The following is a 6,360-nucleotide window of genomic DNA, read 5'->3' on the forward strand; positions in this document are numbered from 1 at the left end:
TTGCACGTGTGATATGCTTGTTCATGCATCAATCAAGATTCAATTGTCCGAGGTAGAAACAATTACTGCTCAAGGGTGGAAATAAAAGAGATTCATTTATACAGCAAACCACCCTAAGGCTAAGTGTGACGGCCGCTAAACCCCCACACTCCTTCTCTGCTGTTTCCCGCGCTCACGCAACGAGCATGCGTTTCCCACGAGAAGCGTCGGTAAATTACGATTATGTACGACACAATCTCTCGTAAAATAACTCGTTATTGTTAATCATCGCTCAAAATAAACGTACCGTCATCGCCTACGACTGGATGAAAGCAAGCGGAAAATCTACCAAACCGCTAAAAAGTGGGATTCCCCGAAAAGTTCTTAATTTACAAATTAGGTGTTGTGTGATTTGAGCGCCTTACAACGACCTACCACACGCTGCCTTGTTTGTTATTTTAAGTTCAGAAAATTTCCTCGTTGGAAATTAATTGGCTGGATTGTCTCCTAACTGACGTAACAGGGCTGAGAAAGGAAAATGGGACCGATTCGGACGGTATATAAGCTGCAGCCGTCGATCTGGTTGGGCCAAACGGTAAAGTAAGAGGCTCGAGGGAGATTACCTAAGGATTATAAAATTGCCAACTGATGGAAGTCCCTGGTTCAAGATCGCAGATTCCCATGTCAAGGGTAAGTATTAATTTCGCATCGATCATTTTGTCTAATCCATTCCCCACTTGTACTTTTGCTGTAGCTTTGTTCTTAAATACCCATTTAGAAATATGAGCTATTGATGGCACCTCACCTTATCATTCAAAGACTTTCCCTCCAAAATCAAGTTTATGACTGGTTTATCAATTGTCATGCTTGACAGAGTTCACTAGAGTGAATGCGGAGGCAATTATTTGCATTTTCTTTGAAAGTTTAATTAAGTGTTCATTGACTTCAGCGGACCGCGGACCCTCTTAACAGTTCAATAATTTCCTTTCACCATTCGATTACATTTAATCGGCATAATTGCCTTGTAAAAGGTGACAGCGACGTCTGTCTGTGAAACTCGATATATTTCAGTAGTAAACTCTACGAAATTTAGTTCCTTGAGTCAGCATATTTTCTTGTCGTTTCTGCTGCGTTGACATATATCTTTAACTTTGTAGGTATTGGGGAAATTTCTCATTATTTTTCAAGTGATTTTGATGTGTCAATCAGCTCCTTGTGGTCAAACGAATGTCAAGCCTCGTGAAGTGGTGGAAAAGATTATCGACCACGGATGGAAGTTGGTGAAACCAGATGTGGAATTCATACTCCCTAATCGCCAGAAAAGAGAGGTTGGAGAGAGAAAATCACATCACTGCAACTGGACTATCGATATTGATGACAATGTGGATCGTTTTCCACGGTTTTTGTCAAAAGCTGTGTGCAAAAATTGTCCTCCGCATTGTGAGGAGGTAGAATATCACCAGAAAGTGTTGATCAGAGATTGCAGTTCAGACCTGACTACCCATAGACGTAAAATAGATGTATGGAAATGGGAAACTGTTGCTTTGCCTGTGGCGTTTGTGTACAATCCATGAATTGCGTTCAATATGAAAGATTACTTGAGGAAAAAAGGAAGTTCAGAAGCTGAACATCAGATGGAGTAGAGACGGCCATGCATTGCGGAAGAACGCAGTGACTGACCAGAAAGACCGAAGAAACCTATCAAAATCCACGCATTTTTTAGAAACAATATTAACAACATTTAGAACTATCCTATTTCTTAAGTGTCGACTTTACTTAAAATATTAAGAGTTATTTATTTGTATTAGTTTATTTATTGAAATCAATCTTTATCTTCCTTGCCATGTTTCTGGGAGGATGTCAGTAAAACCCACACACTGTTTGTAAAAAAGAAGTGCCGGATATAGGTTTACGGTGCTGTGTGCTACATAATGTTTAGAGTTGTGATTGCTCTGAGAACCGTATGAGTTACATAAGAACGACGAAGTCGATGATGAAGATTTTGAAATCATTTGAAAAACTGATGAATTGTTTTAATATATAGAGACATTAAATATTTAAGTTACATAGGTTTTTGAAATATTGAGAATTTTTGTGCTGGGCACATAACAAGAATCAACTCGAAGAGTTTGAAAACAAGGTAGTTTCAAAAAGGAAACATATTTTGAGTACAAGTTATTCTTATACTCATTACGTTTTAGCAAAAGTATGATGGCTGACTTATTTTTCAAAAAGTAAGATATTGTAACCGAAGAAAATAATAAATGTGCAAGCTACTGATAACTGCTTGTTGCAAGTGTTTTTTCTCCGTGGGTCTTCCGTACTTCAATCAAGAGCTAACTTAATAAGTAATGGATTGACTGAAAATTTCAGCAAAGTAGTTCCATCGAGAGCATTTCCGATCAGCGTGCCATCGGCGTCGGTCCAATCTTCCACGCAGACGAACTGCTTCCGGTAATAATTTTGAAAAACACGCTAAGAACGAACATCTGGGAAACGAAAACAAGTTTTGTACCGTTTATCACTGACTAGTTTGTTTGATCATGTAAAAAAATTCGGAAGCAGTCAGCTATACAGGGCCCCATTTGAAGCGACTTAGTGCGTGGCTCAGCCGGGCTCGTCAGTGGGTAAAAAAGTGAAAGAACGAGTAAGATAAAAGGTTTCGAGGTTGGTTGATTGTACGTCGGTTAAAAAAAAAACGAAGAAAGTGTCCATTTTGGTCGAGCTCGACGCCTTATGGTTTGGTCACAGTGACTCAGAAGTCACCTGGGTGCCGCGACCAGCATACAAACCCTTTCACTTGACAAGTGGACCTCCTAGCCATTTCTATTACAGACTCTCTCATTTTCACAGGAAATGCCATTTTTAGTTGATGTTTGGTCATTTCTTCTAGAATGAGAACTTATAGCAAAATCGAATGGGATCAGTGTAACTATCTTTTTGGTCTTTCTTTTTTCAGCATTCTACACATTCAGACCGTCTGCCAGTGTGCCTGATGTCTTAATTTAATATCGTGACGTTAGAATCAGTTTGCGGTGCGGAGCTTCTTTAAAAAATGGTTTCATACTGATGCCAGTTCGTTAATCGATATGAGTTCGGAAAGTTGCTCGAAACCCGGGAGCAGTTTGCGTTGCTTTGGTTGTCCGTTCGTATCAGCTGAGGTCTTCAATCCGTTGATTGGTGCAAATTTCTAGCTGTTGCTTTCGGTTTTATTCCGATTTAAAGGAGGAATTGGGGGTTCTATCAACATTTCATTTCATAGTGTGTATATCATTCTCACATTCGCTCACCGTGGGTGGTTGGTTGGCCGCATCTCAGATATGCTTTAAGGTGACTGCGCGATGCAGTTATGAGCTATGCTTTTAGGCGTTATTTGACTCTGTAGCTGCGTTATGCAGCTCAAGTCAAAGACCCACATTTCACCGGTACCCTTGCTCACCATGGAGTCTCTAGTAGCTCAGTGGTTAGAGCATCCAACTAGATTACTTGATGAAGGTCGTTGGTTCGAAACCCATCTGGGGCTCGGATTTTTCCGAGTTCCCAATGGGTTCCATCATCATTTCATTTCATACATATATAATATACCATTTGTAATAAAACCACAGGTAATATCACAGGCCGCAGAGCTTCTTTTCCTATGACTTCTAGTCGTCAGTGCGACATTGGTACTAGACGTCAACGTTTCCGGAAACTTACAAAACTGACCTAAAAAAGTGCTTTATGTCCATGATTAGCCGGGTCTAGTCTTTTTCGGCGCGCTTCAATCCTTTTGTATCGCTCGTATTGCTCCAGGAAAGGCACTGATGGTGATGTCATCATGACGGGATAAGATGTTCCAGTCTGTTCTGACTCTCCCAGGTTACTCTGACAGAGAAGACATGAAACCGGCTCCAGTGTTCGATATTATGTTTATCTTTATTCTTGCCATGTAATGGGCTTTACTGAAAATGATATTTGTCGTTTAAAGAGTGCGATGAACCTAGGCAGAGTTATAAAAAACTTCAGCTTTGGATAACACAGCTCTAAACTTTCGGTTGGAATGACCATACGTGGTGAAATGTGTGCATTTTAAAATCTTGCTATGGTAAATGAATGAGCCGTGTTCTGATTGCTTTGTAAGATCTTTGAAGAAATGTGCCTCCAAAGTTGAAATCCCACGCTCAGTATGCAATGAACTTAACGAAGGAAAACGCCTGGAATCAAAATATTTCATTGAATTTTAGCTCGGTAAAAACAGGCTCACTGGCAACAAAGTCAGCGTGATGGCTCGATTTGAATATTGAAGTTCGTAGCCACGCGATTTGTAGCCAGGGTTCCTTGCAAAATATTGAAGTTATAATTTTCTGGTTTCGTCAGCTTTACGCCTGTCATATCCTGTCGGAAAAACGTAATAGCCATGTATATGACATTAAATAAAATAAAATTACAGTGACTGTCTGAAAATTCTAAGAGCTGGGTAAAACATGGGCCCTCGGCATCCCCAACGAGGGATTCCTCTCGGAAATCTTTCCTCTTTATTGCCCGGTTCGTTGTGGCCATATGTGTTATTTTCTTGTTTTCGCCTCAGCCGAAGCCAGTGAAGAAGTCCTACCAAGTATCAAGGAAAGCCTTTGATTTTACTACAAAAGGAAAAAATAGAAGAAATCAAAACAATTTAAGGACGGTGCCTACTATTGTTATTGCGCATACGTTCTGCGCATCTCCAGATACTCGGATTTCCTATCGCTGATGCTCACTAATACAGGGATATTTTTGCGCGGTTTAAAACTATCCGGAGAAAGTAGATCTTAGTAAGTACTCTTGGTATTCAAAAAGAAAATTGGGGGTACAAGGCATACATTTTTGAGAGATAATTAAATTAAGTTTCAATTTGAGAAAGAACGCCATACATTGCTTTGTATTTTACAGCTTTTTGCAAATATTATTCATGAATTATCTTTGAAAAATGCGTCGTTACCCCCAATTTTCTTTGGGATTTCAATAACACTTGTTAAGATCTACATTTCCTGCATAATTACACACCGGGGCAAAAATATCTTTAATTAGTAGGCACCGTCCTTAACTATAATTAAAGCAAATGATGTTATTGCTGATTTATATTTAAACAACGCTTAGTGCATGCAACTTGGAGGTTTTACATGGAAATATTGATTGGGGACCGTCTGTTTATTGAAATGCTCATATCACCAACGTCCTTCCGAGATATCTAAAGAATGGACTCATGCCTGCTCATCAATGCCTGCCAATGTTGGGCGTAACGCCAATAGCCGAGCACCATAGTCTACGATGCAGTAAACTGTTCGACGACATATTAGTTGACCCAAAAGATAAGCTAAACAGTTTACTGCCACAAAGTATCACGCGAAATATATTCTACGAAACAATCGCCCTTTCATTTTACTTCGTGTCAACACCAACAGGACTAGTAACACTTTGATATTTTTAATGGCCCGCCAATACAATGCGTGTTCGCACAAGTCCTAGATTCAGTTCTTAAAAATGTTTAAGTATAAGGATGGAAACGTTTTTTTATAACCTATTGTAATTATATTTGTATTGTTATTATAGCTTTATTAGAATTATTTATCCCTTGATTTTTATTGACTGTATGAAGTGTCATGGCGGATGGCGGACTGCGATAAGCTCCATAATATTGATGATATGGGTGATGCCAAGAAACTTAAACAAGAGAATCTAAAGTTGAAGGATCAACTGATCCAAGCTTTGAGCAAAGAGGTTGAGCAAATAAAGAGTCTGCTTCGGCAGAGCTCTATCCAATTAGCGAGTGAACCACCAACTCGGGGGCACCCAACGAGAATATAGTTCAAAACGGTAGATATAGGCATATTTTTATCCCCTAAAAATTTAGTTTAATCACAGGTAACCCAGGCTCACTGTGTGCGTCACGTAGGTATTAAAATATAGAGAACATATGAGGCGAAGTTTAGGTCTGAAAATTTGCTAGAAAATGGCAATAAAAATCGATAAAACTTATCATGTGGTGAGCTGTTGTTGTTTTTAATACGTACACGAAGTTTCGGGGAAAATGGTCCCCGTTCACCTTCCTTTATAATATAGTGACAAGGTAGGAGACGGAAGCCAGCGTCGGGACTCCGATCGACCCAAAACAAGCACGATTTTTTCCGCGAAAATCAAATCCAGTCGCTAAATAAACACGCCAGGTTCGTGGAATAGGAATTTCTCTAAACCATGAATCCACTGAAGCATCTCCAGGTAGCAACGCGGAGCCACCAGACTCCGTAAAACTTTTAAGTTAACCTGCTAAAATGGCGGCCAGAAAGCGTGGTACTCACGAAGTGCCCAATTCAAAATGGCACTGAACTCTGGACGCCTGGTGACGAGTATAATAAGTCTCCCTCG

The sequence above is a fragment of the Montipora capricornis genome, chromosome 9 (genome assembly GCF_036669925.1).
Source record: "Montipora capricornis isolate CH-2021 chromosome 9, ASM3666992v2, whole genome shotgun sequence".
NCBI classification, from domain to species: Eukaryota; Metazoa; Cnidaria; class Anthozoa; order Scleractinia; family Acroporidae; genus Montipora; species Montipora capricornis.